At 39.4% G+C, this 26,460-nt stretch overlaps 2 pseudogenes; one reads left to right on the top strand and one right to left on the bottom strand.

Annotated features, from left to right (window-relative positions):
* Positions 1–1,684: 1,684 nt before the first annotated feature.
* On the bottom strand, positions 1,685–4,103 carry LOC146477653 (uncharacterized; annotated as a pseudogene).
* An 11,134-nt stretch (positions 4,104–15,237) lies between these two features.
* Positions 15,238–17,341, top strand: LOC146477652 (uncharacterized; annotated as a pseudogene).
* Positions 17,342–26,460: the final 9,119 nt, after the last annotated feature.

Raw genomic sequence — 26,460 nt, 5'->3', positions numbered from 1 at the left:
ACAATGACCCGAATGTTTGCACCCCTAACTACCTCATCTTTACCCTTGATTAAACTCTCTATCACTGTCATCTTCCAGTCTCTGCGCTTCTTATTCTCCTCGTAAACTGTCACTACATCACCTACTCGCACTGCTTTCGAGCTCTCGCTTACCTTGTTTCGATGGAACTCACGCAAATCTGTCAAATACTCACGCCTCCATCGAATCCAAAAATGCGTCAATCGCGCACTCAAATAACGAAATCTTCGAGTGTATTTGCTTTCACCTTCTTCCTTGTCTTCAACGACCATGTCTGGCATTGTCTTCATTCTTCTTCCGAACAGTAAGTGGGACGGAGTCGAAACCTCTTCACTTGTTTCATCGTACTCATACGTGAGTGGTCGAGAATTTAAAGTCCCTTCCACTTCGACTAACACAGTAAACAATTCATCAAAGGTCAACCTTGCGTTACCTAACACCTTCTGTAAACATCGTTTTTACACATCCGACCATTCTTTCGAAAAACGCTCCCCACCAAGGGGCTCTCTCTAGATTAAACTTCCATTCTATCATCTTGTTGGACAACTCACTGACAACCTCTGGATGGTTGTAAAGCTTCTTTAGCGCTTTACTGGTGGCCTTGAAGGGCTTTGCATTGTCGGAGGCAATCAGTGCTGGTGTTCCTCGACGGGCAGCAAACCGCCTCAAAGCTTGAGTAAATGCTTCTGCTGACAGATCTTCTACAAGTTCTAAATGCAATGCTCTCGTCACGCAACATGAAAATAGCGCAATGTAGGCCTTCGTCATATTCCCAGTCTGTGTCTTAACGTAAAATGGCCCCGCGAAATCAACACCTACCTTTGAAAACGGGGGTGCCTCTGTAACGCAAAATTCTGGCAGCGCTGCGCTACACGGTGCGCCATACGCCTTCCCTTCTAGTTTTTTGCAGACAACACATTTATTGAGGACCTTCTTCACGCATTGCCGACCTTTAGGAACCCAAAACTTTGACCTCAACTCTGCGAGGGTGTCTCTCACTCTGCCATGAAGCACTCTTTCATGACATTCTTCTATCGTCTTATTCGTGTAAATGTGGTCTTTTGGGAGGATAATTGGTCCCTGTGCGTCCGGCTCCAAATCCGAATTTCCTAACCTTCCCACACATCTTAATACTCCACCAATTTCTTCCAAACCTAAGATCTTTTTCAAACTCAAAAAATCCTTCTGGCGCTTCAAATCTAATTGCACCGCCTCGATCCATTTGTTTTCGGCGACGATCAATTCTTCTTTAGACAACTCACCTTCTGTTTTCGTGCTTCCTGGCTTTGAATTTTGAATAAAACGCAACACCCAGGCAGTCACTTGTAATAACTTTCTCAACCTACCTTGCCGATCAATGTCCACTACTTTTGCAATGGAGGGTGGACTTTGTGTGTCTACAGTCATCACGGTTGCTGTCTTTTTTAACTCTTCTTGGCTTTCTGGTGTACAAGTGACGACTTGGTTTGCGGGCCAACAGCTCTCTTCTTTGCACAGCCATGGAGGTCCTTTCCACCACAGCTCATCATCTTTCAGCTTTGAACTGAACGCCCCTCTTAATCCAATGTCAGCTGGGTTTTCTTCTCCTGGGCAATGTCTCCACTCTTCTTTGTTTGAAAGCCTGATAATCTCATTCACTCAGTGTCTAACAAACTGTTTCCGTCTTCTTCGGTCACTAAGTCATCTACATAGAAGCTCTCGATCATTCTTCTCACAAAGTCTGCGTCTTCATCTTTAAATTTGGAGTTGTGATGTCTTAGCGTGGCATTCAACGCATTCAAACCAAACACTACACGACAAAACCGATACACAACCACCTTGCTTGTCGGATCGTGCATGTCATCGAACCACAAAAACAGAAGGAAATCCCTGTCTTCCTTATCAACTTCGATGTTTAGAAACGCCTTCTCGATGTCGCCTATAAGCGCCACTCGTTTTTCCCTGAGCCTGATCAGAATATCGAATAAGAACGGCGTAAGGGACAGTCCTTTATGCAAACAATCGTTCAGTGAGGTGCCTTCCTTCCCTGACTTCGCTGACGCGTCTTACACCAATCTCAACTTCGTTGTGGTCGCTTCTTTGCGTATGACTACCAAATGAGGGATATAGTAAACTCCGTCTGACCTTTCTAATTCTACCACTCTTTCTATTACTCCTGAGGCTGACTGTTTCTTGATGACTGAATCGTACTCTCGCAAAACCTCTGGCTCCTTTCTAAGCTTTTTTACCTGTCCTTTCGTGCGTGCTAAACTCAACTCATAGTTGCTATTTAAAACGTCCCTCCCTTGCTTCCAAGGAAGCTTGACTGAATACCTATTTCCGCACAACATTTCCTGTCTGAAAATTCCACAGATAATCTGCTCCTCTCAACACATCTATTTCTAACTGATCTCTGTGCTGGCAAACATTAGACAGCCATATGCTTGCCAAATGGGGATAACTCTCACGCACAATTTCCAGATGCTCGTCCGGGACAGTCAAAATTTCGGGAACAACAATGGCCTCTATGAAAAACAAGTTCCCTCCCCCTACTGGGGTCAAATGCAGCCCAACTACCTCCCTGAGGCTGGAACCCATTGCTCTCTGTCCAAAGGTGTTGACAGAAAGCCACTGTTTCCAGCAGGTTTCTAGGCGGAATTCATGGGCCACACGCAAGGTAACAAACAACATATGGCTCTCGCTATCAAAAAGTACTCTTATTCGCGCGTTACCCTTCCCTGCTACTTAGGCTTGTGCCGTTTGTAACGCAACACTCCCTCCCGTTTCAATATGCATACTACTATCAACCGCTTCTACAACATTACTAGGGTCTATCGCGGTTTCGCACGATCTACCCTCCCCGGGGAGTCGGCACAACAAAGACACGAATGGTGCTTTCCCTTGCAAAACTTACAGTTAACGACAATCTTACAATCTTTAGATAAATGTCCCTTTCTAATACAATTAAAACATCTACCATATTTAAGTAACATTCACTTACGTTCACTGGCTTGCGTGACCTTCTTGCATTCCTCATGCTTGTGCCCGCCTAGGCAAAAAGCACAGTTTGTATCCTTTCCGGCATACATTGTCGTTTTTCGGCTGTCAACTCGAGGACTCCTCGCGGGTCGCGTGTTTTTGTTCTACTCCTCTCTGAGTTCGACTTCGTGTGCAAGGGTTTCAAGCAACTGTTCCAAATCCCAAGCGTAATGGTCCTCTCCTCTGGTGATGGTCAGTCTCAGCTATTCTGGCAGTTTTTCCAGAAGAGAAGGCACCACGATGGCGGCGTACGTGTCTTGCTCCACGCCAAGCACTTCGAGGGCGCGGTACTTGGTTTCCGCAAAGTCGTACATTTGTCTTAGCCGTTGTGTATCTCTCTTGCTGTAAATCGCGTCCACGTTCAACAGTCCGTTTATGTGCGCCCTCTGGATCGCACTCCTTTTCCCGTATCTTTTCTTTAGCAGGTCCGTCGCAGCTCCATAGTTTGCCGATATTAGCGAAAATCCCGCTATTACTAATCGGGCCGGTCCAACTAATAGTCCTCGCAAGTAGGAGAACTTGTCAACTGCTGCCAACGTCTTGTTTTTGTCGATGGCGCTCTCAAAGGAGTCCGAAAACTCCTGCCATTCGCTGATGTTTCCACCGAACTTTCGTACTTCGAGCTTTCACAATCTTGCTCGAACTGAGGAACTCTGTTGCTGGGGCGGATTCACTATCGGCGGACTTGGGCTTGGCTGAAAAACTAGCTCGGGTGCATTCTGACTGGTCAAACGCTCATTGATGGCGGCCAATCTCGTTTTTATGTTGATCTTCATCTTGTTGCTTTCGTACAGTTTGGCAGTCAATTCTTCATCGGTAACTTTTTCGTCGGCCTCCATAATTTCAAGGATATCGTCACTTAAATTTACATACTTGACAAGTTGTTCTTGGAGTGCCTCCTTCCATTGGGACAATTCATGCTTTCTTTCCTCGCTGTAGCTTTCGAGGCAAGCGTCAATCTCTGCCAAAAGCTGCTTCACGTAGCCTTTGTGGCCTGATCTCGACTTTGTCTTTTGCTTCATCTCGCTTATCTTCAGGATCCGGCTCGAAGGACCAAGTGTTTCAGAACTTCTCGCTTGCGATAGAGAGAACTTTTGTACGTTGCCGGTTCGACAATCTTGGACTGTATATTTTCGTTTTAAAATGACTTTATTCTTCACACTTCGATGTTACACATGCGATCTAACAATTCTGCCTAAGTTAAGATTACAATTCTGCGTTTAATACCTACGGATATCCACACCCAGACACGTGAATCCAGTGTTGTGGTCACAAAGTTTGATATCATAGTAAAGTTCGGTACATCACGTTCTACAAAGTTCGCGGTTACTAACTTCCTATTTCGTGGGCACATGTGACAATCTCAGAGATAATCCTTACATTAGTTTTACATGCGGTTTTACCTCTAATTACACGATTAAATAATCAAAGTTCGGCTTTCTTAGTTGCGGGACCGCAACGTTTCCTGACATTAAACGAATTTCCTTAAAACTAGCGAAACAATAGATTACTTGACCAACTGTTGAAGGTCACTAAAATATAACTCAAATAAACGCATCAATGTAATTACTAAAGAAGCGCTTCTTTCCCAACAATCCATTCCCCAACAGCTACTGAGAGTTGCGAGTTTACCAAGACTGTGTTAGGATCACGAAGTGTGAACTTCATGCACTCACAGCTCTCAGCAGCCGTTGCTGATTCTTGAAATTTCTTTACACAGGTGTCACAGTAGCATGAAGTGGCTCTCGTGTAGACTTGCTCCCTCTTTATGGCAGCCACCGCGTGCACTTTAAGGGTACCAGGAACCGTTCTGATATCCTGTAGTGCCTGGCAATCTTGTCTCCAGCTGCAGAGTAATCTTTGCTGTAAAAAAAATACTTTACAGCAGAATTACCGGTACTGCTTGCCTGAGAGGCCCATGCGTAAAAATCGCTTGCATCTTGAATGGTAGCCTTTTGCCTCTTGACAGCTTCATCTGCCATTCTCTTCGCCGAACCGCCTTTACCATCACAAGGGCCTTTCCATGTCCTGCCTCAAAATAATTCCAGCTGACAGGAACACCAAATTCAGCTCCGTGGTTGGCGACTGTGGCAAAGATCGTCTTGTTGCGGTAGTGGGAAGTAGGGCTGTCGGTCCAGTAGTGAATAAACTTCATTTCTGGTACCACTGATTTAATCTCAGTCGTAAGCTTCTCGAGGATAGCAAGGACCGCGGTGGAATTGTGAGAAAGTTCATCAGACACAAAAACAAAGCTTTTGTGCTGCATTTCCCGATTTTCATCTTTGTAGTAAATGACCACTGGGTGAAAAGTGACCATTGCTCCCGTTCCCATAGGCACTAGGAACCTCTTTTAACGATTGGCACAGGTAATTCTCGGCAAAATGACAGTCTTGACAGTTTCACCATGCTCATGACAGTAACAGCAGTTGTCACGACCAACGTATGTAACCTATTCTAAGACACCAGCGTGGGCAGGAAGATCAAAATGACTTGAGAGAGCCTTGATCTTAGATTTTGCTTTCAATCCATTTGGAAGTACCACTTCAATTCCTGTCGGTTAAAGCAGTTGATTAATGTATTATATAAAGAATCTCCCATCATTAGTATTGCCCAGGAGAATAATAACTGCATGTAATGTAAAATGCTGGTTTGTTTGATCAAAAACGTAACTTGCCATTGCTTTCTGTTTCTTGTGAAGTGTCAACAAATGGTTTAAAAAAATGTAGAGAAGGAAGGTTTCTCTTCTCCAAACCACAGGCCACCAAAGTACAATGTATATAACTTGCCAGAGAAATGCATATGGACTAAAGGTCACACTTGGCATCTGTTTTCTTGGCATCCTGTGAAAATTTCCCAGGTGTTCCACGACCCTTCAATCACCTCGTTCAGCTTCAACTTTCTATACTTCCGCCAAAAACACGTTTAAAACTCCTGAAATGTGCCTTTACTTAGACCCAGATGTTTAACAGTTATTTTTGCGGAATCTTTTCATTATTTGAAGCCGGTTTCTTGCTGAATCCTGTTCACTGAAAATGTTGCAGGCATTCCACGACCCCTTCGATCTATTTCCATTACGCGTGGCAAAGGTGAACTTGTTTAAAACTCTTGTAATGCGCCTTTATTTCCACTCAAACGTATGAGGCTGATGTCTCAATATTCTTTTTGTTGGATCTTTTCCTTATCTTAAGTTTCTTACCAAAATTAACAGTAAAGTGATTTGAAAGTAGCAGGGGGAAGATTGGCCAGTAGCCGGCTGTTTTGGCCGGCAACCTGCCCTAATTGACAGCACCGCATGAAAGCTGGGACGAGGGAGGACGAGGTGAAAAAATAGGGGCGCACTACAGACAAAGACACAGCATTTGAATTATGCATTGCTCTCAACACTCATTCACATGCGCATCGTTCTCCATGAGATTGATCACCTAATTACAGGAATGTTTGTCTCGGTTTCCGGAAATAGAAGTGTTGAAACCAAAGTAAAAACAAGCTATGGAATCTTCACTCGCCGAACAAGATGTCCTGGCCATTCTGCGAACCGAAGGTGTTAAGAGATCGGCAAATGCACTTATGTCACAAACCAGGCCATGAATGTAGTAGTTGTGCTGGCCCATCACCTATATTTTATTACCATGTCAAGATAAGGGAAATAGTTGGCTGTGGCGTCGGTTGCGGTTAATTAGATTGGAAATAAACACAGTTGTCGCAAGTTCTCATTAACAGCGCTCAGGCTCTTCGGTGCCCTTGGTAGGGTACGTGGCGGTGATTTGGCCACCTTCCCCTCACGCCTTTTTTACACAATGGGTCATCACTTCCCGAACATGTTGTATTAGCACCTCAACTCCTGCTTTTGTTGTTGGTGTATGGGGTCATCCCAAAGACCACAGTCCTTCAGCGTTCGCCAGTACCATTTGTAATCCTTTAGTCATTTGGTGTGATTTGTGATTCTTGCATCACTTCTCTTCCCTGTGGCTTGGAAGGGGAAGAAGTGATGCAAGGGGTCCTAATGCAAAAATCACAGGCATTGAGTTGCTCTGTAGCCTCAGAGTCGTCAAAGTCACTTGGTCCTTGTGGGGCTGATGGTGATTGTGGTACTTCACTTGAAAGTTGATGGCACTAATGAAACACACTTACAGGAGTATGGGGATATGGCTCTGCGTCAGTACTAGGAACCGTGAAACGAGCTTGTTCTGAAGCTGCAATAGAATACAAAAAATGAAATGAATCACAAGGTAGCTCTATACTGAGAAACTATAAGTCCTGTGAACTCTTTACAATACTTTTAGAGAAGCAGTTACATTGAAAACAGAAGGAATGTAAATAAAAAATGCAGTGTTTTCTGCCGCCTCAGTCTAGGATTTTCTGAGAACATATTTTTTTACCAAATTTATCAAGAAAATGTCCAGTGAAAAATAATTTACGAAAATACACAGAACACAATACCACGATGCAAAAACTTTACTTCGTTCAAAAATGCAGATTTTCAATTGAGTTTTGGAGTATTTGGATCTTTAAGCGTCTGATAAATGTTTTGTATTTACTAGATTCTCCGTGACCTAACATGTTTTGCAACTGACCGCAGACAGGAATCGGATTTCCTACACCGGAGAGCCGTTTGGAAGAAAAGGTGCATGTTTAAAAAAAAAATGTTTTTTAACTCGATATATTCTACTCATTGCAGTTTTTAAAAATTCCATTAAAATACATAAAGAAATTGAGGACTGCGATGTAACAGGACAATTCAGACATAAGTTAAATAAACAAGTTAGGAAGATTTTAGAAAAGGTCGTACAGACCGTTTGCTTTCTGGCCTCTCACCTGCCTGACTTCGATAACTTTGCAATCTTGGCTTCCATATTTGCGAATGGTTTGCAGCAATCCATTCTTTTCAATACTTCAATGGTAACCTGAAAAAGGTAAGGAATATAGAAGTATATTATTTGCAAGGAGATGAGCTATGAAATTAAAATTGAGTCGAATAAAAATTATATGAAACACAGATGATAAATTTTGACTAAATCGCTTGGATAATAATCTAGTCACCTGCACTCGTTTTCTGGATCTGATCATCTCTTACTCTCAACATAACCAAAAAAAGAACTTCCTAATACTGTGACGTCTAACAGGGTAGATGAATCCTTGCGAGCAGCATTTTGCTGGTATCGTATACCCGCACAGTCAGGGATGTTGACAGTTCGCTGTCTATAGTGAAATGAATGACGGCTTGCCCACGGCAAGGGTTCTTTAGGCACTTAGCCACATATTTTTCAATGCCCAGACAACGGCACTTCTATGGTGGAAAATCTGTCTTTCTCATACATACATATATTTGATCAGGAGAACTGAATACATGATCTCACAGAAAATTGAAAAATTGAACTGACCTTATTTTAGTAACGTAATGATGATAATACTAATAAGATGAGCTTCTTAGAAGTAAGCCATCACCATCTCTCTTAAGGTTCAGTCGTGTAAGGGACCCTTCATTTTTCCCATTAAGGAATGCTTGAGCTTGGGCCTGCTTTATCCAAAAAGTCTTTGCGGCTACTATCTCATCTGACAGAAGGCTTCCGTCTTTTCTCTGTAGATCCTTGGGAAGTCTGCAATTGGACGGGAGCTGTTGTACCCATCCTGTCACACAAGCTAGGTGTCCCAAGCTTGAGTAATGGCTTGGGTCAATGCTTTCACTGGCAGAGCCCTTGGTCACATACATCCTGGTCTTTGCTCGTCTTTCACAGTCACCGATCTGTTCAGCATTCTCTTCGGAAGGAGGCACTGCCGGGCAGGCTGACTCCTCACCTCTGAGGAAAGCTGGTCCTCCCATCCAAACGCCACTCTCGTCTGCTGGGTTCAGCGTTCCTGGTATGTGCCGCCACTGCTCAGGACTTATTGTTTGAATTTTGCCAATTTAGTTGGCAATAAATGGCTTGAACTTACGGCCTTGATTGCGGACCCAATACCACACACTCTCTGAGTCGGTCCGGATTGTTCTGTCCATGGGAATCACCTTAGGATATTCTGTGCCAGATGACTTGAAAGGACTGCACCCATCAGCTCTAGCCTGGGAATTGTCATCGCTTTTACTTGAGACACCCAACTCTTTGAGGCAATAAGGAGGGATGACAGATTGTTGTCCTTGTACCAAAAGACTAAATAGGCAACTGATGCGAAGCCCTCCTCAGAAGCATCAGAAAAGAGATGCAGTTCAGTGGTCTGTGGATTTGCTAGGCGAAGACAGCAGGGAACAGCAACATCACTTCTCCCACCGTGCATTTAAGTTGTTCGGTAACCATTCTGGTTATGTGTTCATGCTTTCGTTTTTCTAACAAGCGAGAGCCTGCCTTTTCAGACTATAAAAGAAATAAAATATAATAAGCAAATGAAAAACAAAAAACTGGGCGTCGTGAAAAAAATGTTTTTTGGTCTCATGTCTCTACCTTCACATTTTGTTTACGTGGTTCACTGAATCTCACTTTCTCCACTTCCCTGGCCGGCTCCTCCACCTGTAGGTGAACACATTTTTGCCTTATTAGTGCTATCTGTTAATTTGATCTAGTGCATCTCTTGAACCAACCGCAAAAAGTTATCCCATTATTACACAAACCTATGTAATAGAGAAAGAAAAGTCTTTACTCACACTATCAACTCCCAAGGTTGCCATTAGCATGGGTCCTTCTATTTGAGTTATTTTTTCTTTAAGCATGTCTATGTTCTACAATAGAAGAGCAGAAAACAACAGTTAATTGTGGACTGTGAAGTTTTCAGCCGCAGGGTAATCGTAAAGAAGTACGCCCAATTTGACACGATTACCTTTTCATAATATTTCGGTTGCTCTTCCTTCCTATCAACTATCCCTGATATTTCTTCCTCTAACTTTCGTTTATCCTGCAAGTACATTATTTTCCAGCGTTTGACGATTACGTATGTGGTTATATAAAAACATTTTCCATGGTATACAAATGCGAGATTGGAAATTCCCATAACAATAGGGATTTGATGGTTGACAACAGAGTGTATGTAATCCTGTAAATATAAAAATTGCACTTTTAGTACGAAACTGCTGACTGGAAAGGTACTCCTTGTCGAATTATGGACTTTGACCTGACAGCCTGATCTTAATAGCGTGAATTGAAAACGTCTCACGATTGTTCCTTTTGTTTCGGTTAATGGTCGCGTTAAATAAAAAATTTCCTACGGGCTTCATTTAGTTACGGTGGAATGTTCTTCGCCTGTCGGCCGCATGTGAATATTTACGATACCTGTCAAAATGTTTCAGAAACTTAGTAGCTGCAAAGGAAGACTTAGACTGCGTTCACACTTGAGAGAATTAAGTTCAATTTGAACAGCTTTAGACTAAACAAGTTTTTCCCAAACTTGTTCTCAAAAAAATTGTTCCCATTGGAAGTCTTGTCAATATTTGAGCGAGTCCACTTCTGCTGGTTTAGACTTAACACAACAGAATAAAAGCTATTATTTGAAGACAGAGGGAACATAATTTAAAAGCAATTAAAGAAACTAGAACGGAACTGAGTGTTTACTTAAATTTTTGCTGCCACCGGCGCCTTGTGCAATGGTTTGTAAAACACGCAGATGAAAGTTTTCTCGTTTCTGATCCTGTTCTGCTTTGAACCGTCATCTTTTCTCTTCTTGCTCGGCTTATTGTTTACGTCTTCGTTCTTCAGACTCCAGGAATCGTCTCTCGAACTCTTGCTGAATTTCAAAAAATTTCTCCATGAAACTTTTCATTTTGTCAGCAGATGTTGACTGTGGCTGTTTTCTTTTCTTGCTTACGTTGTTCTGAATTCCAAGTTTTCAGAAGTAGGTAGGGTAGGTGCATCGTCGTCCTTGATACCATTGACAGAGACGTTTTCTGCAGTGACAGCCTCACACAAAAAACCCTCCTCATCCAAGCCGTCGACACTTGACAACACAGATTCGGTTTCCAGTTCATCCAACGTGTTGTCACTACTGCTTGACGATCTACTTGCAACTGACGACAGTGTTGACTGCAGATTTATACTTGGTTTGTGACCTAGCACTTTATCTATTTACTCATAGAAGGGAAAAGAGTTTTTTCCTTGACTTGTTCAGTGTTTTAACCTTCTTGTATTTCTGCTGGAAGTTGTGCATCCTGGTCTTGCTTTGGTCGCCATTTCGACTCTAGCCGCTTTCTTGAAGTTTTATGGCTATGCCTTCCGAAATGTTTTTGTTACGACCCATGGATGCGGGCTGACGTTGAATATCTTCTTCTGCCCAAAGACCGATGAGTGTTTTCGTCTCAACAAAGCCGCAGTTTTGTGTTTTCCCAGCGACCAAAGAAACGCCACTGTCCGCCATCTTGAAGTTGTTTACAAAAACCACGATCGAAACTACCTCACGAGGTGGTTTCAATGTTGGTTATTGTAAGGATGTTTTAATCTAGTTTCGCGGGTTCAGTCATCAGGTATGAACGCTTGTTTTAGTCAAACATGTTTCAACCATGATCAATTTAAAGATGATTTGGCCTAGTGTGAACGCGGTCTTAGATTACACGCATGGTCTGATTGGTTAGTACAGCAACTTAGTTTCCTAAGATATATTGAGTATATTTGGTTTCTTATTGGTTGATTCAGAAACTAGTGTTTCCTATTTATCATGTACATTTTGGAAATGTGTTAAGAACAAAACAGTTTTTTGCCTTATTACCAGAAAATTGTTTAGCAAATTCAAAAGGCATGGATTTTTCAACAGAGTAGAGGTCGAGTACACTGACAACCAATCGAACCAACTTGACTTACCTGGACTCTTTACTATATGATTTCCTGCAGTCCTCTTGTTCAAACAGCTTTCACGTTATCCTTTAATCGTTCTTCTTACTTTATTTTGAAGACACTTACATCATTTAGGGAGCAGGGATGGCGCAGTGGTGAGAGCACTCGCCTCCCACCAATGTGGCCCGGGTGCGATTCCTGGACTCGGCGTCATATGTGGGTTGAGTTTGTTGTTGGTTCTCGTCCCTGCTCCGAGGGTTTTTCTCCGGGTACTCCGGTTTTCCTCCCTTCACAAAAACCAACATTTCCAAATTCCAATTCGACCTGGAAACAGTGGAGAGAAGAGCCACCCCGTGGATTCTACTGAAATTCCCATTTATTTAACTTCTTTTTGCGACAAAACGTGTCTACACAACTTGTATGTGCCCAGCTGAAAACAAAACAAAATGGCGGTTTGAAGTTGCCTTGTTTTCGTGCAATCCTCTTTTTCGTACTAACCTAATATAGTCCCCAACGTAAGCAAAATATTGTTCAGAACTGCTTTTAAAAAAATCAATATTCTGCGTTAAGCTTTATTAAACCTTCTGATCCAAAGCATCAGCAGACAACGAAAAATATCCCATTTGAACGATTTTTAAATGCTTTCATTTAAGTGAATAAAGTCTAAGCAACAACCATGGACGATAAACCTGCTGGTATACGTTGGATCAATTGTTGATCTGATCAGCTTAAATGCAAATGATAAAAGAAGCAGAGACCAGCACAACGTAGAATTACGTTTTAAGGGTTACTATATCTCAGCTGGCCCAACCAGCCTTTTTCAGGTACAATGAGAATTTGTATTGAGACATACGCTTATTTAACAAATGTTTGCGCAATAGCGGAACTATGTAAAACTATAGTGATTGACAGTATAAAATATGAAGCAAATAAAATAATAGCAAAAAATAAAAAATAATAAAAAGAAAAAAGCTAGTAAATTTCTTCGCGGATATTGAGGCCATGTGGAAGAAGTGTTCTGCCTTTTGAGATTAAAAAGGCTTCCCTACTCTCGGTTAGAGTAGACTTTTTCTATGTTTCTATGGGGATTAATTGCAAGTCGTTAGTGATGGGTTAGGAGCGGTGAGGAAGTGTTCTGCGGCTGTGGTGGGTTTAGATTTAGTGTTAAGGTTATCTATGGTGCGGCGGTGATTATTAAAGCGGTCTTTTAAGCGTCGTTTAGTCTCTCCTATGTATTGTAAATTACAGCGGTTACATTGGATCATGTAGATTAGATTTTTAGTTTCACAGGTCAGGTTAGATTTGATAGGGCGTGTTTCACCGTTAGAAAAAAAAAAAGGGTAGTTAGTGAGATCATCGGAAATGTACGGGCAAGTGGCGCAATTTTTACCGCTACGATAGGAGCCAGAAGGGAGTTGTGGGTGGGGATTAGTCAAGTTAGAAGAAAGTTTAGCTGAAACCAGTAAATCACGTAGGTAAGGAGATCGTCTGAAGGCCACAACAGGTATATTTGGGAAAACCTTTTTGCAGTAGTCAGACGAGAGCAATAAATGGTAATGTTTTTTAATGATGTTGGAGATATGAGGAAGTGATGTGTTAAAAGTGGTTATAAAAGGTGCATGTGTAGGTTCGTTCATGTCTTTAGTTTGTAAAGCAAGTCTGCGTGGGATGTTGGCGGCATGTTGTATTTGTTTAGTGACAAAGTTTCGTTTGTAGCCTCGTTTGAGTAGGTATGTAGTAAGTTGAGCAGTGCGTATATGAAACAAATCGTCAGTAGAACAAATACGATGTACTCAACTAAGTAGAAATTTTTTAGGTTAATTATGACTAATTTCCATCAATTTGGTACTATTTGGCATACTTTTATAATTTTTCTGCTTTCAGCCTCGTTCCCATGTTGCAAGGTGAAGGACCTGAAAGGGGAACCCCTTAAAAGCGAAACTCCGGAGATTTCAGACTGGAAACAGCAATATCCTTAATCATCGCGACAAGACTTAAATTTTAAGCTATGTTTCCTGCTTCTACTCAAAATGCTTAAAATGTTAAGCGAAAATGAAAAATAAGCAACTTTAAAAGGGATTTCCTAAGCAATCAGTAGGAAAAGCCTGACACAGTTTGTTAGCCTATCATGTCCTGAGTGATATAGTCCAGTCAGTTTGGACGTCCACAGTAACACAAAGGCTGGTAATTCAGTTTAGCAAGCTCGCTCATTTTTGCGTTTAAATGGCTACCGCATGCCTATCAAAGCAAAAATAGCAAACTGTCTTGCTGTTTTCGGATTCTACAGTTTATTAGCGTTACAATGATATATACATGTAGTTTACCAAGGTTTTCTTTAAAACAGCGTGCAAAAAATATATTTTCCGGAAGGCACCCCTGAAGGTCTACACAAATTTAACTCATGTCACGTCAAGACACTGCATGCATGCAGATCCGTACAGATTGATGAGATCAGTGAGATTTTATGTTGGAATAAATTGTTCTTTCCGACAACAAAGGACAAGAGCGTGATGCTTGGTCAAAAACTAAAACAAACTTTTTTTACTGGCTTGATTATATATAAAAATTAAAGTACAGATAGGCCAATACAGTTGTTGCTTGCAATGTTATATCCTAAAGAGAGGAGGCCTGAACTCCTGCCTTGGTTTTACATGCAAACTTAACCTCACGTCATTTTGCATTTATCGCATCTCTGACCTCTTTGTTTGATGGGCTTCCACCAGTGGGAGGAAAAACAATACATCAAACCTGCAATACGTAATAAACGTTAGATAATGCATGCATAAACTAAAGGTCACCCTACATGGCAGCAACGAGACTGGCAGAAAATAGGATTAGACGGGAAACCTGAGATTCCAAAAACATTAATAAAAGCCTCATTGCAGGTTTAGGGGCTTATTTTCGAAGCAAATAATCAAGTAGCTTGTTTTCCAAGAAGACGAAGTGAACATATCAGTTAAAGCCCTCTAAAATAGTGATTTGAAATGAAGTAAGTAAATAAACAAATGAATGAGTGAATAAAAAAGAAAATAAATATAACGAGAGACTTTCTTACGTTTGACTAAGTCAACTCGCTTTTCATCAAGTTTGTCTTTATTCCTCTTCCCATTCATGTTGGAGGTGGCCATTTCTTCCGTGGTAAAAAGGGCGTCCATGGAACCTCGAGTATATGTTTTCCTATCAGTACGTTTGACTTTCTTCACCTGGTTGGCCACTTCTGGTGGTAAATGTGAAACTAATGGCGACATGGAAGAGTTGCTGTTTAGAAGATTGCTTAGGAGTCGTTACTGGCATATTCCTCATATCTGGAGAGGAGTTCAGTTCTTAAGAAATTGCTGCTTCTTCGAACTGGATTAATACTTTATCTAATATGATTTGCCCACACATGTATGTGTCTTTAAGCGCTGTATCAATTCGTGATCTTCTGTCTTTGCGTGTGCGTGTCAGAGAGCTTGTTATCTCTTCCTTTCTTCAGATCAAGTTGCTTGTGGTGCAAAATGGCACAGTATGTTGCTGATGTAATTTTTTCGTTCATATTGCGTGCAAGATTAATTTGCGTGTATAGCATCTAGGCGTGAACGAGGCCACACTGTGTTTCCTGGGTGCTGTGCGGTTTGACCTTTTTGGCACTCGTCACTTATGTTATAGCCCTCAAACCCAATGCAAGCATTTTCAAAGTTCCACATTATTTACTAATACTAACGTTAAATGGATAGTCATTTTCTTGATGATTGTGGCTTAGAGGGACACGATCACCCTTACAGCGAACTAGATCAGGTTCAACGAGAGTATCTTAACACAGCGAGTGACAGAAATGGGGATCAGCTGGACTTTAGCAACGGTAGTGGTAGGGAAACTGACGTCACTGTGGATGAGATTTCATCTTTTGGCACTCAACCAAGCAATAAAGGTACCACTGTTGATCAGAGTTCCTCGGATAGCGATGATTTTGTCACACCGGTAAAATTGTTTTTAGAGAGTGGATGTGGTCGTCGATATGGGAAAAATAATAGCTCATGCACCAAATCTGTCACTCTCGAAGAATTAGTTGAGCATCGAATGCAGTGCATTGAACTATCATCCTCAGAACTCGACTTAATTCTCCTCGGTGCGAAACAAAGTCATATTAATTTGTCATCTAATAAAAAGCGTTATCGCATGAGTTACTGTTTTCGAGGTGTTCAAGTATCAATGCGGGCTAAAAGTGCTGGGACAGTAAACGCTATAGCAGCAAACTTCGCAGTAATTCCCCCCTCCCCCCCGAACAATGTTGAACTGGGTGGGTTGAACAGACGTTACACAAGCAAAATAAGTGTCGATGTTCGCTAAGATCTTTTCAACATTGCCTGGGGGAGGGGGGGAGAGTGGAGGTGTAGGTAAAGGGTCATAATAATGACGGGGAGAGTAAGACACACAAATTTGAAAGGATTTCAGCAACTGTCCCAAGGACATCTGTCCTCCATTGATGTAATGAAAGATTCTTTTTTGTTTACTGCATTGGCAAATGACGATTGGAAAACTTGAAAGCCCACCTTAACAGGTCGCGAGCAGTTCCAAGAAGACACGCTAATACGTCGCGACTGCCTATGAACGTGTTAGAACATGCAGTTTTAAACTGAACAGTGACATTTATTAAAAACTTTGCAACTGAGCATGGAGTTTCTCTTCCGGGAAGAGCACCAAGCTTTAAGGATTTGAAAGTGCAACTGCTTCCTTCATCTGAAAGCAAGGCATCTATTTAGAGGCAGTACAAAAATGTCTCGGAAGACAGTAATTGAACTGTGATGAGCTACGCCAAATTTGTTGCCCTCTGGAACACTTTGACGCCATATATTGTAGTAATGAAACCTGCCTCTGACCTTTGCAGTCTTTGCCAACTTAATAGCACTAAGATTAACCAAAACGTAAAGGTAAGTGAGCAAGAGAAGTTGAACTGTCTCAGTGATCAAGAGACGCATTTGCACAAAGCAAAAACTGAACGAGAATTTATGAAAACAAACATTGCAGCATGTAAAGAGATATTACAAGGTAGTGGAAACGATCTCTTATCAGGGAGGCCCTGCAGTTCCTTTAAGGGTACTGTCCACTATTCGTATGATTATGCACAGCAAGTACATATCCCCTCCAATCCCCAGCAACCTGGCCCTATATATTTTAAAACACCACGGAAATGTGGTCTGTTTGGAATATGTTGTGAGGGAATTCCCAGGCAGGTTTATTATCTTATTCACGAGACAGTTAATGTTGGGAAAGGTGCCAATTCCACCATTAGCTATGTGCATGACTTTTTCACCTCACACGGGGTAAGGGAAACAGACGCACAGATAAATGGTGATAACTGTGGTGGGCAAAACAAAAATAATTTTGTTATTTGGTACTATTGCTGGTATTCCTTTTTGATTGCAGGCCACACGAAGTTTAGTCCAGATTGGTGTTTTGGATTAATTAAGCAGTCGTTTAGGAGACATATTTGGAATTCTTTTTCAATAAAATCTCTGTTTTGTTATACATGTATCTGTATGAAATTCAAGTTACTTTCTTGGTTTAAAATCAAATAATGAAATGGCCAATTTATATATTATTGTATATACTGAGTTTCATTTGTATTTACAGTCAGTAAATCAAAAAAATATGCTTAGTTAAAAAGACAATATTCTTAGCTCTGTAAAAAATAAAATTTAAAAATAAAAGATATATATTCTTAGCTCTATTTGTTTCTTTCTTTTCAAATTCTTCATGAAATCAGGGAGTTTGCTGACAACATCTCGCTCCTTCTGCTCATTGAATTTCTTTGTTACTTTCTCTGCAAAGATAAAAATTTGTTTGTTTTATAATAATGCATGACAATTTAGCTTGTCTCATAATTGAAAACCAAAATGTAGAGCATTGTGTAAATTGAAGTCTTTATATATTTGTTAGCAGTTGGTTAATAGCATTTTCAATTCATCGTCAATTATTTGGAGATGGTATGGGTCGAGCCAAAACGTGACTTTAAAAAAAGTTGTCATGTATTGAAAGGTAAAGTAATAAACACAATAAAATCTACTTACTTATAATCCAACTCAGCTTAGCAGGATCGAGCCCATCTCTGGGGTCACTTGATTTGTTTGTGTGATGATCCCGCACTGATCGAGTGATCAGCTCTTCTTTAGAGAGAATAATACTTGCTGCCCCCCTTACGGAATCACCAAAGGAGGCGCTACGATTGATTTTCTCTAACAAGCGTTTCTGCAAAGTAAAATATGAAGCTTGGAATCAATAATTCCTCATTTGACTTGAATGAAGAGTACTGAATTTGACATAATGCTGCCACCTCACTATCTAGACGTTTGATTAGGTTTTGATCGATTTTTGCTAACTAACTAACTAACTAACTAACTAACTAACTAACTAACTAACTAACTAACTAACTAACTAACTAACTAACTAACTAACTAACTAACTAACTAACCAACTAACTAACTAAAAGAAAGAGTTGTAAAAAAGGAAATACTGTAATACACAGTATATTTTCAAAAAGTACTTGTTTCCTTAAATGTTTTTATATTTTAGTTGATCAAATACACAAACCTTGTCATCCTTTGAAAGGTGACATCTTTCTTCTTTCTGGATAAAAAATTCAAACCAGGAAAGTAGATTTTGGTCACACTGAGTCAATTGTATTTTTGGCTTTGCAATGGGGCTGCTCGTGATATTTAGCACGCTCTCCCCACCCGTTTAGGGACAAAGATGTCGGTGAGCTCTGTTCCTTTTTATGTCCCCACCACAACTCACTTCCAATGTGAATTGTGAGCGTTTGCACTGTGTGCAGACACAACGGCTAATAAACTGATGTCATGAGTAGGGTTAAAACAGCTGATGATCAGTTATAATTGCAGAAGTACATGCCTGAATTGAAATATTAATATCTCCCCATGTAATTCCCATCTTCCAATAAGCTTACTTCTCATTCTTGATATCTAAAACGCAAAGGGGCTTAGAAGAGAAAAATTGTGTCATTCCTCTGATGCCCCTATTAAGAGCCACATGTATCCCCTTGGAGGGACGTCGTAGTGTGATACATCTGAGCAATGGTATGATGCTGGTGCCACAATTCTTGCAATGTGTTAAACGTATACAATGCCAACCACAGAGGGCTAGGCAATTGACCTCACAATGTTAATGTGTGATAACTCTCTTAAGGAGGGGTAGTTTTTAACCTAGACTCTTCTATGACTCCTTCCAAGATTAAATTAGCACTCTAAAGAGAGAATTTTAAAAAGCCCTCTCCCTTGTCCAGGGACCTTCCTGAGGAGATGGGTGATAAAAAAAGTGAAACCAGTGTATCTAGGTTTAACTTGCTTATGAATATGAAGAAAAAAATTCTGCCTTCAAGAACCAGCACAGAAGGGAAAATCCACTCTTACACTTGTACAATACTTTACTTAAACTCACTTGTTTGTCCTCCTCTTCTTTTATGGCAATTTCCTTAACACAGTGCTGGGCAATAGCTAGAATGGCTCTCTCACAGTGCTGAAGGCGGACCTCAATTGGCTTAGTACCAGGATTTGAAAGATCTCGAATTGCCGAGACTAAACTTGATCCACTGTTTGGGAACAAAAGACAAAACTAGACTCAACAAAAATTGGAATGAAAATGATAGTGGCTAGTCATTATTTACCCATCTTAAACAATGATTATTGTTTTTATTTGCCTTAGTGGTTTATGAGGCAACCTTCTCTTATTACCACCAGTTCTATTTGAACGTGACCCTACAAGGAAATAATTCCATTAGGCTTGGAAACATGGTAAGTTTTGTCATCCAACATCTGGAGTTGAATGCATGTTACTAAGGAAAACTTTTGCACTCATAACTGCTCATTGAAAGTGAGTTTCTTTTACAATACAAACATGCTACCTAATGAGTTCCAAATGAATTCAAAGTTCTGTTTCAAATAACTTACTTGCACACCAAAGCCATAGTAACAAGGTAGTTAAAAAGGCAAGTAGCGATTCTTATGTCTAAAATTTTGAATGTGCGTCATTTTATCTCATTGATCTTTCTGTAAAGATTAACAGTGTTTATGTACCTGGTGCGCAAAGAATTTGATTACTGCTACTCAACCACATTTACTAAAATTGCTAAATGTGGCAGTTTTTCTTTCTCAGGACAAAAAGAAAGGAACTTACTCCATTTCAGAAAATTTGCAAATTTTTTCAGCAGGGCTTTTCTGTAAGGATGTTTGTTTTTACTTGTGTTACCTCCGTGTACATGTATGTAATTATGTATATGAAGTTTATTCATTCATTCACTCTCCCTGACCGTTTTCCCGACTGCCTTTCTGTCTGTCTCTGTGTCTTCCTAACTCTACAGGGTTATTGTACATTTGTGATTCAAACAGCTTTAAATTAAATAGTGGAAGACTTTTACTACTGGATGAAACGTACCATAACTTTCGTCTGATATCTTCAAACCTTCACTGCCAACAGCTTCAGGTTGTAAAGATGCTACTAGGTACACAATGTAAGAAAAAATAAAGCTTTAGTTTACAAAGTGAAAATAGATGATCTCAGTTACCTTGGTCATCACTGACTACATAGTACATGACAAAATGTTTTTTTTTAACAATTTTCCCTTTCATCAAATAATCATGTTTTCTTCTACAAAAAAAAACGGACAAAAAGTCCTAAACAATTTTTCTTTCCCTTTTTTTCCTTCCGTAATTCCTGTATTGATGTCACAGCCCTACTATTCCAAGGATGCTTACCATTTACATGGAAAACCCGGAAATTCCAGTTGGAAAATCAAATGGTATGAGTACTTCTAATTGGAGTCTGTCAGAAAGTATGGGCTCCTGGTCAAAGAGATGTATTTTTATTACTCCTTTTGAGATTTACAGCTGATGTTCATACATTTTGCATGTCATCCATCTTCTGTTAAGACAAGTTAAATCATTTCGCATCTATTCCGAAAATTTTAATTCGAGTGGTTTGCGTAAATGGTAAGCACCCCTTTTCTCCTGTCTGACCTGTTCCAAAGTTCATAAAAAGACTGCTTGGTCCTAGATTTTGAACTTGGTGATACTGTAATAGAATGATTTCGCTGAGTAGTTTGTTCCAGAAGTGTCAGCGATTCCACAATCAAGCGGGAATCCTTGACATTCGCACGCACTTTAAACCTACAGTACAGTACACATTTTTCTTCCAAGCAGTATGCCGGATGTTTGTCCCATGAACCTAGTCTAATAGCCTTAGCTCCCACGAGTCTCCTGTAGCATCCGAACTAGTACTCAAAAGGTCTTAGGTTCGACTCCTCATTATTTTATTCACCAGGCATGTTACATGTAGGAATGCATGGATCTAACCAAAGTCCCCTTACATGTAAATTACCTCTTCTACCAGTTTTCAACAATGCATTCACAGTTATTTTCATGGAGTTAAAATTTTAGGTCCAAAATAACTCCTTTTTCGGAGTACTTTTAACTCCTAAATTTAACTCCCAAATTGGAGTTAAATTGACTCTAATTTGGGGGTTAAAGTAACTCTTGTAGTGGAGTATTTTTTACTCCTAGTAGAGTTGTTATAACTCTGAAATGGTGTTAAAATTTTAGGTCCAAAATAACTCCTTTTTTGGAGTACTTTTAACTCCTAAATTTAACTCCCAAATTGGAGTTAAATTGACTCTACTTTGGGGGTTAAAGTAACTCTTGTAGTGGAGTATTTTTTTGCTCCTAGTAGAGTTGTTATAACTCTGAAATGGAGTTAAAATTTTAGGTCCAAAATAACTCCTTTTTTGGAGTACTTTTAACTCCTTAATTTAACTCCCAAATTGGAGTTAAATTTACTCTTATTTTGGGGTCAAAGTGAATCTTATTATTGAGTAATTTTTACTCCTAGTTTACTTCTAGTGGAGTTACTATAACTCTAAAATGGAGTTAATTGATAGGTCCCAATTAAGTCCTCTTTGGAGTAACTCTCACCTCAATCCATTTGGGTAATACATGTATGCAGCATCAATTTTTCCTGTCAAAATAGCTGGTACTAAATGAGTAGCAAAAACAATATCACTAACCCTCGTGTATTCAATAATTTATTAGCAGAATATTTCCAGTAAGAAATTTATATTACCTTTTTGGTATAAAAATATATATTAATTTCTCTTTAATTATTTAGCTTTAATTGTAATAACTGCACGGTCGACATGCAAAAATGATTCAAGTCTCTAGAAAACGCTAATACGATAGGTACTATTGGTTTAATTTTAAAACAGTAGAAGCTCAGAAGCTCAATCACAAGCAACCCTATTTGACATGGGATAAAGGCAAATTATGTGAACTTGTATGAAGTAAGTACTTAGCTGTTATTAACCGAGCAGGAGGTCTGTATGGGAGAATCTTGACCAAGGTCGTAAGTACAAACCGAATGCAGTGAGGTCTGTACACACGACCAAGGTCAAGATTCTCCCATACAGACTGACTTAGCTCAGTTAATGAGTTGTTTATTATATGGCAAAAACAAGAACAATTCATTTCACTTAATGCACCTAGGTTGCAATCACTGACATTTTGCTTGTGAACAGCGTTGGATGAGCCGAATTTTAATTCTTCCAAAGTTTGCTCATCATGTTTACTTTTTTTCTCATCAGCGGTTTGGCACTTACAGAAATAAATATTGTTAGATGAAAATAGTCAATGATTTTGCATTTTAGTTTGCAACTTTTTTACTTCAAAACATTACTGGTCCAGATGCCGGTCTAGATTTTCCCATCTAGACCACGGTCAATATCCATTTCAGCCAATTAAAATTTGTGAATTTGGTAGTTCCCAGTCCTTGTGAGACAGAGCCATATAATAAACAGAAATAATATCTAGCATGTACACAAATATAGAAAACAAAAAATTAACACAATTACTTAACTTTAGCTTTTTATATCTAAATTACACTTCCACAAAACCATTTGATAATTTCATAATTTTCTGTTTACATTCTTAAATAATTTTCTCCAATATAAATAATTAATTTCCTCCCTAACAAAACCTGCATATGCAACTTGGGCTGTTTACTTACAGTGCAACACATCTACTTTTTTCCTTTAACAAAACAACAAAAATACATTTAAATAACTATAATCTTGACCTGTTTAAAAATCGGAATAAAACCCTGATTTTCTGAAACCAATAATTTGTGCAAATGTCTTTCAAAACAAGGAATACGCACTTCTCCTTCTGAGATACAGTGTAAACAGATATCAATCTGCAAGTGACCAACAAAAAAACAGCATTGTGGAAAAACATGTATAAGATGTTGGGGTACAAAGACATTGTTAACTTTGTAACTCTTGAAAAGTGGAAGTTTTGAAGATTACTAATTTACGAGTGGTGCAGCTTCCAACAGCCACTAATATTACTGTCACTAAGGCCAAAGAAACTTTTTACAAGATAAAAGTTAAAAAATAAAACTATGGTGGTCACTTGCATTATAAAATTGACTTTAAGGAGGCTGGCAACAGTTAACAGCACTTTCCTATCAGCTAAACTTTGAAGGATGAATACTGCCACTGTTTATCAAGTTATACTACAATAATGGTATCATAAAAATTCCCAATGGTTGGTAACAAGTTGCAATCATCCTTTATATATAACAGGTTGCCATAAGCTAAAATTGAGTGTTCTTAGAATGTCATATTGTTGTTATGGCAACCAACTGTGCCGCAAAATTCACAGCAACATGTTTCCCAATGATTAGGCAGTTTTTTGATACCATGATTTTTGCATCAACTGATAAAGAGTAGTTATAACCACCCAACAAAATTCACATCATCAAAAGAGCTTGAAACAGTTTTGAGCCACCTCAGAGGGCTGAAATGAACTTGTTTATAGCTATTCTTTTTTTGGCATCTTGTTCAATGCCGATCAACGTTTCACAAAAAAAGTAAACATCACTGGCCTTGGCTGGATAGGCAATGTCAAATACATAATACACAGCAAGAAGAAGTCCCAGAGCATTAGCCATGGACGATCCAGCACCCAGCATGACAAGTTCTTCTCTCTCTGCAACTATGCAGAGAGGATCCAGGGACCAAAAATCCCCAGAACCAATAATTCTTGGGAAAGTAGTCTCGTCGACACACTTGTCAAATGACTCTTCCTCCTGAAAGGCAAAGAAACAAACGAAATTCAATATGCAATCATTTACAGTGAAATAATATCCCGATGGGTCCTCAGCAGCCAAGTACATGTAATAGCCCTGCTATAATTTACTAATAATTTTAGCTACTACCATGTTGTTTGAAAATACAGTTCTGAGTTGTTTACGGCAGGACTAAGTCACGAATTTATCATTGAAGTGAAATGCATGTTATTAAGGTACAAACTAGGTTGCTGGCAGCCACAGTTCCTTTTTGTTTGTACAAGAAAAGTACCTAAATAAATATTATGTACAGTGGAATCCTGATTTCTCAAACCTTCAAGCAAAAAAAAAAAAATGGTTTGAGCTATCAGGAGGTTTGAGAAATTGGGTTACACTAATCTAGTCTCCTGGCCCCAGTTGTTAAGCCAATTATAGCCACTACCGGATTCAACAAAAGTGTTAACTAATGCTATATACAGGTATCAGACCATTTAAAAGCTGTCAGAAATACAAATTAAAAGCTGAACAAGACATGACTTTGTGCCAATGTGATGTGGCAGGAAATTGTCATAATAGCCTAAAATGCGGCAAGCAAAGCTTACATGTACTTGCAAGATGAATGGTCTACTCGCGCGCAGAATGAACAACAGTGTATCGGTTACAATAAACATAAAACATGTTATATATCCCAGAGCACTCAAGCATACAGTGATGCTAGGACTCTAACATGGATTTACCAGAAAGGATATATAACATCCGCCTGGGTTTATGATATGCGCCTAAAAAAATATATTGTTTGTGGTATATATTCCAGAGCACTCAAGCATACAGTGATGCAAGGACTCTAAAATGGATGAACCAGAAAGGATAAATAACTCCCGCCTATGTTTATAATGTGTCTAAACAAATATATTGTTTGTGTTATGACGTCACCCCTCAGCAACCCAAATTGGTGAATATTTCCACATTCGTTTGCCTCTGGCTCGTGATGGATGGATAAAAAAGTTAAGGCTGAATTGGTGTACTAGCATTTTTTTTATGTTACATCACAAGCAAATTAATGCCACGGTGTATCGGTTAAATTCTAAACAGGCCAATAAACGGCTCAGTGTATCGGTTTAAAATTAAATACAGGCAAATTATAAATGCCCCAGTTTATCGCTTAATTTGAACACAGGCAAATTAAGGGACCGATCGTTTACTACGTCCTAGGGGGGCGGTGGTTTTTGAGGGGGGGTAATTTTTTTAAACGAGCTCTTTTTTGGGGGGTAATTTTTTACCTTGTACGAAAAGTGAGGGGGGTAAAATTTTAAGACATACAAAAGGTACCAACTAAATGTATTTAGCGATTATTCTTGTCATCAATCATAGAGTTGGTAAAATTGACTAGAAACTTCTCCATATCGCTACTATTCTTCAGAACGACAAATGATCTTGCACGTAATAGGTTGAGTAATGACATAGAGAGGCAAACCGTGTATTCCATCAAGCAGTTTATCTCTGAAGGCTTGTTTATCTGGGCAAAAAATATGGCTAAAAGACGAATAGAGATGGTACGCTTGTTCAAAATCTATATATCCACATCCATACATCAAATGCTCCTGTACTGCTCTCAAACCCCGAGCTGCGTTGACGAGCTGCGATCGGTCCCTAATGACTCAGTGTGTTGGTTAAATCAAACACGGGCAAATTCATTCCCCAGTGTATCGGTTAAATTAAATACAGGCAAATTAATGCCCCAGCGGTGTATCGGTTAAATTCAACACAGGCAAATTAATGCCCCAGTGTATTATTGGTTAAATTAAACACAGGCAAATTAATGCTCCAGTGTACCAGTGAAATTAAATACAGGCAAATTAATTCCCTAGTGTATGTATGAAAACACAACTTGCCCAGCTGGTCAAATCGTTGAACCCCAGACTTTCGCTTTTTTGTAATAGTTCAGGAATTCTGTTTTAAACGATGATAAAATTTATCATTATTTGGTCGTAACAGTTGCTAAAAAAATTTGATTTTATTTGTATTTAAACCCTATCGCTCTTAGATTTTAAACGGAAACTTCAATTATCAGGTTTCCGTCACATTTGTGAATTACAGAAACTCGTTTTTTAATTGTTCCACCCTGTGAAATTTCGTAATAGTAATCAAAGCAGTTTTGGACAAAGAGAAAATGCTAAGCAAAATTGTACGTCAAATTAAGGCTGTCTGAGAGAAACAAATTAAAGCCTTTTGTTAATCTGGAGCCTATGATACATCAAACCCCAAATTTGTCACCAGCTTATATGGTCTTACCTGGATATATTTTCCCTAAGCAAATCTGTGTAAAATCGGTGCAACCTTTTGTGTTTGACACTTCAGTAATTTCACAGCAAATTTAGAGTTTTCCTTCTTTGGTAAATCCAAATAAATTTAACGCAAAGGTACATATTTCTACTATAAGTAAATGTTGTCAAGCATTCGTGGAAACTTTTTATTTTTCACTATTTTTCCTGAATTTACGCTACAAGTAAATATCTAATTTTGAATGATAAAAAAAACTTGGCAAATCTACATCAAAGGTTTAAATTTA

The sequence above is a fragment of the Pavona decussata genome, unplaced genomic scaffold, assembly GCF_977016875.1.
Source record: "Pavona decussata unplaced genomic scaffold, jaPavDecu1.1 SCAFFOLD_69, whole genome shotgun sequence".
Taxonomy (NCBI): domain Eukaryota; kingdom Metazoa; phylum Cnidaria; class Anthozoa; order Scleractinia; family Agariciidae; genus Pavona; species Pavona decussata.
This window is presented reverse-complemented; position numbering and strand designations above follow the sequence as displayed.